The sequence below is a fragment of the Orcinus orca genome, chromosome 4, assembly GCF_937001465.1.
Source record: "Orcinus orca chromosome 4, mOrcOrc1.1, whole genome shotgun sequence".
Taxonomy (NCBI): domain Eukaryota; kingdom Metazoa; phylum Chordata; class Mammalia; order Artiodactyla; family Delphinidae; genus Orcinus; species Orcinus orca.
Genome location: NC_064562.1, coordinates 128,205,440 through 128,218,565, shown reverse-complemented (window position 1 = coordinate 128,218,565; position 13,126 = coordinate 128,205,440). Strand labels below are relative to the sequence as shown.

Sequence of the window (13,126 nt, the reverse complement as noted above, 5' to 3'; positions counted from 1 at the left end):
TAAATTGCTTTCTTTCTCTTTTTTTTTTTTTCTTTCTGGTACGCGGGCCCCTCACTGTTGTGGCCTCTCCCGTTGTGGAGCACAGGCTCTGGATGCGCAGGCTCAGCGGCCATGGCTCACGGGCCCAGCCGCTCCGCAGCATGTGGGATCCTCCCGGACCGGGGCACGAACCCGTGTGCCCTGCATCGGCAGGTGGACTCTCAAGCACTGCGCCACCAGGGAAGCCCCCGCTTTTTGAGAAATAGATAAAGCATTTTTTTAGTGGGTTGCAGGTCACCCTCTATTCTTGACTATTAACTTCTCAAAATATAAAGACATGGGTGGCACTTGGAGACATACGTGGCACTTCATTGCAAGAGCTGAGAGCATTAGTGAAAGCTTGTGTTAATGCCTGGTTAGTAAACCATCAGTGAGTAAGAAACTAGATCTTCCTTTTCCTGAAGACTAATGTATCTGCATGCTCCATTGGTCTAGGGGGTCAGGAAACTCCTAAAGTTTGAGGTCAGGTGACATCGTGTGGCATTTCCATTCTCTGGACAGATTGGCTAATTCTTCCACCCATGGATTAATCCATCTACCCCCAGAAAAGATAGCTAGCTGGTATGGATAATGACTGAGTCTTTTATTTTCATAAAAGATATTTAAAGACTAACAAACAGGAGGGGTTTGTATACAGAGGGGGAGAATTTTGGCTTTTGCTTGGTAATGCTACTCTAGCTTGAATAAGTGAGGGAGAGTGGATACCTTAAAACTCATTTTCATTTAGCTTTGGAATGCTTAATAGAATGATTTTGTAGCAGATAAAGTCTTCTTAATTGTGTTCATTTTGGTAGATTTTAAAATTAGAAAATATTACTTCGGTAGTGTAAGAAAGTCTAAAACGTTTCCTTTAGCTAACCCACCAAAAGCTTTAATCTAGACAAGTGAAAACATCTTTATTAAGGTATCATTTTATTTTTGTACTTATATTTGTTTATAGCTATATCTGACCTCAGAATTCACAGACATGCTTTTGCATTCTTAGGTTCCCAACAAAAATTTCCAGTAGAACCCCATTAACCTTTCAAAAAGCAAACATTTCCATTCCAGTTAGAATGCAAGGAGTATGAGTAACAAATAGACCCAAGGAGAAGGGAAATAGGATATTAATTCTGTTGCTTTGCCACTTGCTGCCTTTACTGGATGTTTCCATTTTCTCTGTAAGGATCAGCAGAGGAGTATTTAAGTCTAAGGAAATGAGTAGCTAATTTTCAGCAAGGGCTTAACTGAAGCTACCAATAAAAGACAGTATTATATTGGGTAATCTCCAAATACTTTACACTAATAAAATCTCAAAATATCTGTTAACATTTTGGAATTTAGCCGAACTAGCTAAGTCTTTCTTTGGCTTTCTTGACTTCCAGGCTGGTCTCCTAGGAATTTTTTATGGGCGCTTTGGCGCTCATAAACTTCACAGATGGTGGTTCTGACAACATATTGAAACCACATTCGGGGGCAATGCTACCTGAGGAGATTATTTAGGATTGGCTTTCTTATTCGGACCCCTTACTCAGAATTCTTCTTGCCCATCGTTCTGTTCTGTGGATGGTATCTCTCAGAAAGGTTGGCTCAGCACTGGTTTACAGCCAGCTGCTGCAGCCTGGTTTTATTTATTTTTCACATCTCTTGTGGGTCAGAGGGAGTATAAAAGACTTCCTGTGGGTTCCTGACTGAATAAGGAATTAAAAGCTTTCATGAACGCTGTGCTTTATGAAAACCATTATAAGCAGTTCTGCAAATTACATTAATAGAACTTGAAAACAAAATTCACCTTAAATGATAGTCAATGAAGATAATATTCCTAAGAATAATGTAAAATTCATACACTCATGTTCAAGGAGTATACTAGTATATACAAAAATGTTTTATGCAAGTGTGTTTTCTATAAAGGAAAAGAAATTAACTATGTATGTAAATCGTTTGGTGCAAAAGGGATTAACTGTATATGTAAATCATCAAAATTGAATATTACTCAAAGTTCACAAACTGAAGATTTATAGACGTAGTTTTATTTAGTGAATGTTATTACCAAATTGATATTACTACTTATTTTAAGTATATTTTATCAGGAGGACTGAGGATACCTGTTTTCATCCTCTTAAAATAGGGTTGAATTGGTATTTTCGTGTATGAACGGAAAAAATATGGTCAACAGAGAACTCTTGTGCAGAGACAAGGCACCTGGAATTCATGAAGAACTTTGAGTGCTAGAGATCATCTTTTCTTAGAGAACAAGAGGTTGAAGATTGAATAATTTTAGTCCTTGCTAAGTATCTCAGTGATTTCCTCAGCAGCATTTTAAGTCTTGTTTATGTAATTGTTTCATTGCTGACTTTATTCTTGTCATGTAGTGCTATTTTTTTTTTTTTGTCCTTTTCTCAGGAGTAGGAAGAAAATTTCATTAAACACAAAACAGAAGTGAAGAGTCATTTTGTAATTTGGCCATTTTCCCTCATCACCCATTTAAGCAGTGTGGCGAGTGTAACTGGGATTTCCCCTTCCTGCATTCAGGAACATTTATTAATCTTTTTAAATATAAATGCAGCCATTGGAGGTCTACTCAACCTAATGGCATTGCCTATAGTCCTACAATCAGACTGTGTACTTCTTTCCACCCAAATTTCCAATTTAGGAGGCATAATTAGCTTTAATCTCATAAAAAGTATATGCTCTCATGTTCCAAACTATTGGTGGAGCAGGTATGGTACCTAAGTCTAGGAAGCTATGCAGAGCAGGTGGGGTTTTCAGTCTTCCAGTTTTGGAAAGTGTTGTGATGGATAATCCTTGTCCTTTTAATTTTAATGGAGAGTGATCTATTTTTTAAGAGTCTTTTTTGTGACAGTAATGATGAATGCCTTAATGCATTTGGGTTGTGGGGAACAGAGCACTCTGTATTAAGGAATATTTTGTATATCCCGAGACAATCACGAATTTTAATTACTCTGTGCTGTGATCATAACTTCTTTAGTGCTGTAAAATATTCTTAGTTTGTGTCTAAGGGTTTGGGGTCTCAGAGCATTCACAAACAATCCCTTTCATATTTTCCTATGGGATTTATTACCAGTATCAATAGAGAAGTATTCAGAGAGAGAAACTGGCCCAAGGCTATAGGGAAACTAACAGCATATACTGAACTGAGGTTCTTGAGTTTCAGTTTTAACAGTAGCTTAACACAGTGCACAGTGAAATCAGTGAATATATGTTGAATAAATAAATTGAAATTAAAGACTGCCTAGGACCAGTCTGCAAATTGTTCAACATTAGTAAGAAAACGTTAGATATTTTCAAGTGGAGGAGAGGTCTAATCATCATCATACATGGCAAAAGGATAAGGCAGTTGCTGGGAAATGCCTAATAATGTGGAAATCATTCAGTAGACATTTTGAAATATATAACTTTGATTATTAAATAAACATAATATGATAACATTTCCAATTATTTTGTTGCCTTAGTTTCTCCAAGGTAATAATTCTTTGAAGACTTATAAGACCAGTGATCAGCAAAGGCACATATCTGTGCCTTTTGTTACGCCCAGGAGTACCTTTTGTTCCCACATCTGGGAGCTCATTTTTCTTTATTTCACACATCACCTCCCTCCTTAATATCCTGGAATCTTCCCCTATAGATTCCTTGCTGGAAGCTATAGGAATTTAGATGAGATGTTCTGTTGGCTAGGGTGGCAGGAGTTACAGACCTGTGACCTATTGTTCTCCTCTCAGAATTTTATCAACACCTTCACCAGTGTGAATTCAGGAATGAGCACCCATTATGTGCCTGGCACTTTTCTAGACTTTGGAGAAACAGTAGTGAACACGGATTAATATTTTAGTGGGAGTGGAAGAATGGTAGGAGATTGGGAACAGATTTATTTTAAGCAGGTAATAAACACATATGATAATTTCAGATTGTGTTAAGTGCTATGAAGAAAATAAAGAGGGTGATGTGATTCAGATTAACAAGATGATAGTGAGGCTGCTTGAGAAAGAGTAATAAGAGGTGTGTCAGTAACATTTGAGCAGAGGCCTGAATGATGAGATGGAGCTACCCATGGAAAAAGCCAAGGAAGAACATTTAAGCCAGAGGGGAAAAAAATGATAAAAAGCCACTGAGACGAGAATAACAAGGACAGAGGGAGGAAAAGAAAGGCCAGTAATGTGTGGAGTGTAATGAGCAAAACTGAGAGTGGATTGAAATGAGGTTGGAAAGATTGGGAATGATTGGTTTATGTAGGAACTTAAGAGGCCTTGTGTCTTAGGTTAGGTTCCCTGGGAAACAAACTCTGAGGTGGAGATTTGCATGGAGGAAAGTTATGGGGAGGTATCCAGTCACAGTTGGATCAGCATCTCTGAGGAGTGAAGATGGAGGACTGGGCAGAGTTAAAAGTTGGAACTGTAATGAAATGCATCCCAAAGAAAGGCCTCTGTCTATCTTACGGTAGGCTCTAGAGTGGAGGTGGCCCGTCAAAACTGTCCCACATTTAGGTTAGGGGGCTGGGTCTTTAAACCTGTGCATAGAGCATCAGTAGATGCAGCTCACAGTTCCTGGAGAAGGACTCAGCTGAGAGCCAGCCACCTCCAACAACCCCAGCAGCTAAGGAATGGGCACCTAGGTTCTGAAGAGGGGTACCGCTGCATTTATCACAGCGCGGAAAAGTATTCAGTATTGATGGGTCAGCTTGTTTTTCAAAAGTTTACATTTATGTTTTTAAATACATTTGACCCTTAAGCAGTGTGGGAGTTAGGGTGGCAACCCTCTATGTGCAGCCGAAAATTCGAGTATGACTTATAGTTGGCCCTCAGTATATGCAGTTCCTCCGCATGCGTAGTTCTGCATCCATGGATTCAACCAACCGTGGATGGTGTGGTACTGTCGTACTCATTACTGAAAAAAATCTGCATATAAGTGAATTCATGCCCACGTTATTCAAGGGTCAACTGTACTTGGTAAAAATTGAGATGAAAACAGACCCAGTTACACAGACATGTAAAATTATATGTGTGTGTGTAAAGTTCTCTCATTAACATATATGTGTTTACTTGTGAGTTGTTTTTTTTTTTTGCGGTACGCGGGCCTCTCACTGTTGTGGCCTCTCCCGTTCCGGAGCACAGACTCCGGACGCGCGCAGGCTCAGAGGCCATGGCTCACGGGCCCAGCCGCTCCGCGGCATGTGGGGTCTTCCCGGACCGGGGCAGGAACCCGTGTCCCCTGCATCGGCAGGCGGACTCTCAACCACTGCACCACCAGGGAAGCCCTACTTGTGAGTTTTAAGGACAGAACTCAGAATGGAGGGAATTTAGCAGTAAACAGCTTTGTTCTAGTTCAGGGTGAGGCTGAAGGAGGACAGGAAAAGTGATAGGGATTGAGGAGGAGTCTCCCCTCCCTTCCTGTTCTCTTTTGATCTAATTTATCCTTTTAACTATTTTTTCCAAATGTATTCAACCCTCTTTCTGTACGTTAACCTGTTTTTGCTCTTTTTTCTTCCATGGTGACTTTTTGGTATAGGATCAAAAGAGACTGAAAGACAGGGTTATAAATCCACACAAGAAGCAATGATGATGTGGCTTCGGGCAGTGGAAGTGGAAGATGAGATGGATTTGGGGTGAATTTGACACTTCAGGGTCAGAAAGTTGACAGTTGCGTGACTGAATACATGGATGAAGGAAAGCGGGGAAGAAAAGGGGACGGAGCAAGTTTGGGCAACAGGAACCAGAAGAGGATGAGTTCTGCTCTGTGAAGAATGTTTCTGAAGCATCTTGTAGGACAGCCCAGTGAAAATGGTCCCCTGGCAGCTGGAGATGTTTGGAAATCAGAATAGAGGTCATGCTAGAGACATGAATTCATATATAAAGAATTGTCTGAAACTTACAGTATTTATGTGAGATTCTCTGTGGTGATTGAACCAAGAAGGGATGTAGGAAACAGGCAGGGTGCCTGATGATTTAATATTTTATGTTTAGAGTAAAGGGAGAATAAAAATATCTCATTTGTATTTGGCTGCTTTTATCTTATTGACAAGAACAGTCAGAAGCTACCCATTTTCAGCTGGTGGATGGGTGTCTAAGGAATCCTTAAGTTTCTTATTTCTTATAAAGCATATGCCAGATAAAAAGCTTTAGAGGGCTTCCCTGGTGGCGCAGTGGTTAAGAGTCCGCCTGCCGATGCAGGGGACACGGGTTTGTGCCCCGGTCCGGGAAGATCCCACATGCCGCGGAGCGGCTGGGCCCGTGAGCCATGGCCGCTGAGCCTGCGTGTCCGGAGCCTGTGCTCCGGAACGGGAGAGGCCGCAGCAGTGAGAGGCCCGCGTACCGGGGCGGGGGGTGGGGGGAAGCTTTAGAGACTGAAGATTTCCTTGTTTAGTCACAAGACAAACTTGATGCTTAATGTAGCAGTTTTATTACCCTTTTTCTCACTTTATTCTAAATGCCCATCGGTCCATTTCAGTCACTGGTGCTCCTGGGAGTGACAGCTTTTTAGGCTGTCCGTTTTTTCATCCTAGTTCGTTAAACTATTTGCATTGCATTTGATTGATGACCCGGCTAGCCCTTAAGATGATTTGTGACCACAAGTTACATAGAATGACATGTAAGACCAATTGATGTTTATTCAGTCAATAAACATTTATATATCATGCATTTGTGTGGACATAGTACTGCTAGAGGTTTTGTTACTGTTGATCACAGCTAAGCAATGATTTGTAACAGGTTACCTAGGAACATAGGAAATGGTTGCTGCATGCTCTAAAGTGTATTTTCCTCCCCTTCAGTAGCGCATGGCTCAAAATCTAACTTGAGGACTGATGAACTTACTTTCTTTCCTCAAATGAGGGAAGGGGGAAAAATAGGGGAGGATTATTAATAATTTTCTGTGCTCTGTTTAGGAAAGGCCACAATATACAGCTTCAAAGAAGAGAACACGAGGGTTCCTGGCTAGTTCCCAGGTGAATTTTGCAAACATTTTATTATATACATAATCAATTTTTCCCCCCCTGGGAAACTTGTATCCATTAATGTTGGAGTTTTGTATTGTGAAACTGTTATTTGAACAATCTGATGTGTGTTATGTGCATACATGTATTAAAACAAGGAAGGAGCTTAGTATGTTGGTGTTAAGACTTCTGGGATAAAATCTCACACTAACCAGGATGGGTAAGAATGGTTCTCTTATTGAGAAATCAGGGCTGAAAGCTTTTTTTCTCAATGATCATATTAAAAATATATCTAGAGCATTATAAGACTCCAGATACTTGGGTTGTGGCCAAAAATTTTTGCAGATTTAATTCCCCACATTCCTAATCACTCAGGAAAGAAAGTGGTTCTAAACTAAGTTTTGTACTTCCTTCTTAAACTTAAAGATAAATGCATCAAAGGTGCAATAAAAAGCCTCTTTTAGGAAAATTAGAGATCTCCCCAAAATGTGAGAATCATGGCATTTAGAAAAATAACAAGATTTTGTTGTTAGCAAAATAGAAGTAAATGTTCTCTTTAGTACCCTCGCTTACGGATATTTTTACAAAGAATTGGGAAAAGGTACAGAGACTGATACCACAAAGGTGTACCAGAGGGTAACTTTTCATGTAGATGCATCTCAATTATTTGGACTTCATTATTTGAAGATATTTTGATACGTCCTTTCCATGACCTTCGAGATAAAAATTTATTTAAATTTTAGTGTCAAGGATGTTGCTTAGAACCAAGTGCATTTTAGTGACTTGGTGCTCATTCATAACTCATTTATTTACTTTTATCTTTTTTTTTTTGCGGTATGCGGGCCTCTCACCGCTGTGGCCGCCCCCGTTGCGGAGCACAGGCTCCGGACGCGCAGGCTCAGCGGCCATGGCTCACGGGCCCAGCCGCTCCGCGGCATGTGGGATCTTCCCAGACCGGGGCGCGAACCCGTGTCCCCTGCATCAGCAGGTGGACTCTCAACCACTGCGCCACCAGGGAAGCCCTACTTTATCTTTTAATTGTATTTTTCAAAGAAAATAATGAGGAAATAGTAACTAAATGTTTAGCTCTTCTGGTTCCCAAAGATGCCTATTATTTATTCTAATAAGTGGATAATTTTCATGACTATATTAACATAAAATTAAAATGTCCCTACTCAACACTTTTTGCAACATTACCTATTTTTGTTTGTTTTCATAGTTTATAGATGTATTTTACTATCATTTATAGCCTCATGAGTTTCCTTTTTGAAATCTGAATGTAAGTTATGTATACCTGTTCAAATGATATAAGGTGGTATCAGGGGCTCTTACACATGATAGTGGGCCCAGGAAATCCTTTACAGGATCCTGGGAGATGGGCTGAGCTGGAAAGAACTGCTGCATTTGGAGAATCTTTCCTCTCATTGGTTTGCTCTCTTTGGGTGGCTTACTAAAGGCAATCAACAGAGTGAAGGACTTTGCTCAGCCTCGTCTGTCTCGAAGCCCTGTCCAGTTCACTGCTTCCGGCTCTCTGCAGGTGTGTGCATCAGAGATGAGGACAAGCAGGTGTGCCCTTTAGGGAACCCACTGCCTGCAGTGGGATGGAGTGTGGCCACAGCTTGTAAAGCTGCTGTGACACATTATTTGAAACTGACCTCAAGACTTTCATCTGCTTGGTGTATTTTTAGAAGTAATGACAGTATAGCACTTTGAGGCCTGGATGTTATTTCTAGACTGAAGAGAAACATTTTTCTGAGAAGTAGAATTTTGGGATTTTAAATGGATTTTTGGTAAAGATTTCTGAAGCTTTTCCAGTAAATGGGACTTTCTGGCCAAAAAAGGAGAGATGGGAAGCAGTATGCTTACCCTATTCCTGTTGAATTTCGTCTCTGACCCTGGGGCTGGGAAACTGTCATGGAGGGGGTGTGTAATCTTCGTTGTCCCGTATTCTGAGTGAGTCCCCAAATATACAAAGAATAAAGAAGCATTCGTTCTTTTCAGTTAGTACTTTCCAAGTTATTAAATTTTAAATTACATTTATATGTACAGTACCTACTAGGTTGTCTATAGGGAGTATATTTATAACTTGTTTATAAATATATATGTTATGGCATATTTATCTGTTAGTTTACCTAAGAGATTTGGAGACACACACACACTTATTTGTGTTTCACTTGGAATGTATGAATAGTAACTTTTTGTGTATATATATTTTGGATTATGTGTTAAGTTATATGATACCTGGTTATTCTGTTTGGAGAATTTTAATTTTTGCAGATATAATTTTCATTAGTCTCCTAATTGAAATCCTTGCCTATAATCTTTCCTTCTTTGGTCCCATACTCCATAATATCATCAACTTTATTTTTCTAAAATAACAATAATATCCAGCACTTTGGTACTGCTCACTATATGCCAGGCACTGTTCTGTTCTTATATAAAAATCTCTCTACAACTGCATGAAGTAGGTACTGTTAATATCCTCATTTTATAGAAGAAGCTGAGGCACAGAGAAGTCACAGCGCTTGCCTCAGGTCACAAACCTCGTGGTAAGTGGTAGAGCTGGTAGCTGAACCCAGGCAGTCTAACTCCAGAATCCGTACACGTAATCACTATAGTATACTTCCTTGCTAACAAAGACTTGTCAGCTCATCCTTCTAATTAAACCCCACATTCCCTGCAGCACGATGTCTTCTTAGTACTGAATTTTACAGTTGAGCCTTCAGCAATGCAGGGAGGTTGGGGTGCCTGCCCTCTGTGCAGCTGGCAGTCCGTGTGAGTTAGCTGCGGTTCCTCCCAATCCGTGGATTCAACCAACGGCAAATTGTGTAGTGCTGTAATATTTACTGTTGAAAGAAATCAGTGTGTAAGTGGACCAGCGCAGTTCAAACCCTTGTTGTTCGACTGTTGTTCAGTGGTCAGCTGTAATTTGTCAGCTCTTCAAGGTTCTCCCCAGCTCATGTTTGAAGTCTTCGTCCCCACCAAGCCTATTAAACTCTTTGCTCTTCTCCAGACATTCCAAATACTTTTTTCTGACTCTAGTGTTAGTCACACTATGCTTTTTGTCTAGAATCTGCTTCATCATTGTCTAACTGGAAAACCCATACTGATTCTTCAAAGCCCAGGTGGAACTTCGCCTCTTCTGTGCATTGTTTTCTCTCACCTGCGTTCCCACAGTACTTAATATGTAGCTCTGCTTTGGGACTTCCCTCATTGTATGGTGCTATTTATCTATCTTTGTTTTTCCTTCTTCACCTGTGGGGCTTCTTGAGGTCAGGGATCTATTTTTCTCATCTCTGTATCCCTCAGTACACCTAGCACAGAGCCTGATTCATAGTTGGCACTCGTGAAATAGTGTCAGTGTTTAATTGAAGTTCACTTCCTAGAACTGCAAGAAGGTAGAGGCAGCCACAATTGGGCAGCAAACCTGTACTGACAGGAAAACATGACACATGCTGGGAGTACCATGTCCCTCTGCTGATCTCATGTGACCATCTCCTAACCAGACTCAACCCTCGGGCATGCTGCTGTGTCCTGGGTACTGCTCTGAGGGGTCCTGACTGTTTTTTTCAGTCAGAGTTTCCTGTGCAGGTGGTGGAGGATTTTGAAATGCCTGAAACCAAACCATTACACCCACTTAAAATAGTTTGTCTTGTCTGGGTATGATAAGAGGTGGGTGGGAAAAAATTAGTGCACATAGCCCATTTCTTGGAGTTGAGGTTGCCAATTAAGTGTCATGAATGGGATAAAATAACACATACAAGTGGTGTTTAAAATATTTTGCTTCTTATTTTTCTATTCGCTTTAATTTAGAAAGTCAGTTTCCAGATGTTGGATAAGCATTGACTAATTCCCCAGTACCCTCTTTTATTCTGTTTTCTTGATTGTAGATCATCTGACTCAACTATATTTAGAGAAACTGGCAGATGACTGAACACAGTGAAACTAAGAGTCTTTTATTTCCCTAAAGAAAGTAGTGAATTCAGTGAGGTTTATTACAGTCACAGAGCACCATGTACTTTAGCCCTTCTTTGATCCAGCAAAACTTTGATGACTCATTTTGACTTTAATTGAAGAATGTTTGAATTAAAACATTTACTTTAATAATAATAGTAGAGGAGCACTTTTCTTGTGTTTACTGTACAAATGCTAAGATGATATGACTTCTACTTTGAAATAAAATAAACGCCAAATTAAAGGTCTTTGCATGATTTCACCAGGACAGAGGGTGAGAGAGATGGAGATTATTTGAGGATTCTAGGCACTTGGGTTGTAGTACAGAAGAAAAAAGGAGGTAAGACAAGCTTGGCCTACTCATAATTGCACTATAATTTTAGTCAGTGTTGGATCAGAAGTTGAAGTGTGAATGGCACTGAAATAAATTAAGCATTTGAATTTTAAAGACATAAATTTTGAAGATGAGTCTAAATGATAGTACTCTGCAATTTAGAAACATTAAGGGACCTACTATTTTTAATTCAATTTATAAAAATCTGAGTGTATACTTTTCTTATATAGCTTATTCTCTTTTCAAAGCAGTTCATATTTAGAAATTATTAAAAGAAAACCTAATGCAAAAACAATATATTGTTCTTCCTATATCAAAACAGCTCAAACATTGAGCTCACGTTCTGTGATGGAAGTTTCCATGTGTGTAACCTAATTTAAATCCTGCCGTAACCCTGTAAAGCATTTTCATCTTCCATCACGTAAGCACAGAAAAGGGAGCTCAGCAGTTGCCCCAGAAAGTAAGGGCAGGATTCAGACGCGGGTCTATTGCTCCTGCATCCCATGCTTTTTCCACTGGGTAGAGAATTTCAGTTTTGACCAGAAATATGCCTTGAGCTAGGAAAACAAACATACTGTACTGGAATTACAAACCTAATCAAATAAATTATAAGTGGAAAAGGCTGTTTTTTAATATGGGGGTATGTCATCTGATATATTTTAAACAGAAGTCATCTGTCTAAATAAAAGAAAGACTCGTATTTCAGTTGTCATTTAAATCTCAATAGAAGAGTTGATTAAATGGTGGACTAACCAGGTATTAATCTATGATTTTTACCCCTCAGTATGATCACTTGTATCTGTAGCTTGGGATGAACTCAGGATAAAATCTGAGGTCAAATTTTGTTTCGCAGAACAGCCTTGGAGTTTTCTGTGGCTGGTAAATGATCTGTGGGGATTGGCCATGTCACTATCTTTGCATTGAAAATAGAGTGTAGAGTTTATCTCATTTTTCATTTTTAATATAGAAGTATCATTTATGATAGATGGGAGAAAGGAAAAGAAAAGAAGTATAGCTTAAGCTTAAATACAGCTAGCAATAAAGCTATTTGCCTCAGTAAATACAGTCAACAGGGAGCTGATACCTGGTCTTCTACTGATGCTTCCTTTAATTTACTGAATAATTACAGGAAAATTATAGGAATTCCTTTTGTGTTTCATTCTCTCTGACTCTTAATTTAGGGTAATGCTCTTTGTGACCTACCTGTCTCATAGGGAGATGGTGAAGATTAATTATACCATGCCGGCCAGTTGCCCAGCACTGCCCCAGAGAAAAGTGTTCCATAAATCAGACCTATCATTAGGAGGCCTTTGTCTCAAGTCCCTGTGTAGTATAGTGCCATCTCTCCGTATCCTAATGGGAGGTCGCCTACATTCGGGCCAAGGACAGGCTTTCCCATGACACAGAGAGCATTTTTTCTTCTAGTTCTGTGTGACTGGGCAGATTTCCACCTCTGCACACCTCCGTGTCCTCATTTGTGAAAACAGCAGTCCACAGTCCCATAATTCCTAAAGGGAACTTACCCTGGAGTAGCTCTGATTTTGTCCTTTTGCTTCTCCTGTCTCACCCAGCTTCTTGAACCTATTAAACTATATATTTTTTAAGCTCATGTGCTATTAAAGAGCTGTGGCAGACACTGGGGAAGGCCATCAGATTGCCCTCCGAGGAAGGCCTTGCTGGGTGGAGGTGGGGCAGGCATCAGCAGAGCCTCCAGAGTCCAGGGTCAGCCTCAGCTGCAGAGCTGGTCTCCCAGGTCCAGCAGGTCGAGGCCTTGTTGGACTTGCATTAACAGTTCAGTGTCTCACTCTGCCTGATCTTCCCCTTTCTTTTGTAAGTATTGATCTCTGTAAATATCTTCTGCTTCCATTTCCACA

General features: G+C 40.1%; 1 protein-coding gene across 39 annotated transcripts in view; it reads left to right on the top strand.

Moving 5' to 3' along the window:
- The window catches only part of CAMK2D (calcium/calmodulin dependent protein kinase II delta), a 273,998-nt gene that overhangs the window by 58,707 nt on the left and 202,165 nt on the right, over window positions 1–13,126 (top strand). The gene's annotated exons all lie outside the window — the stretch shown is intronic.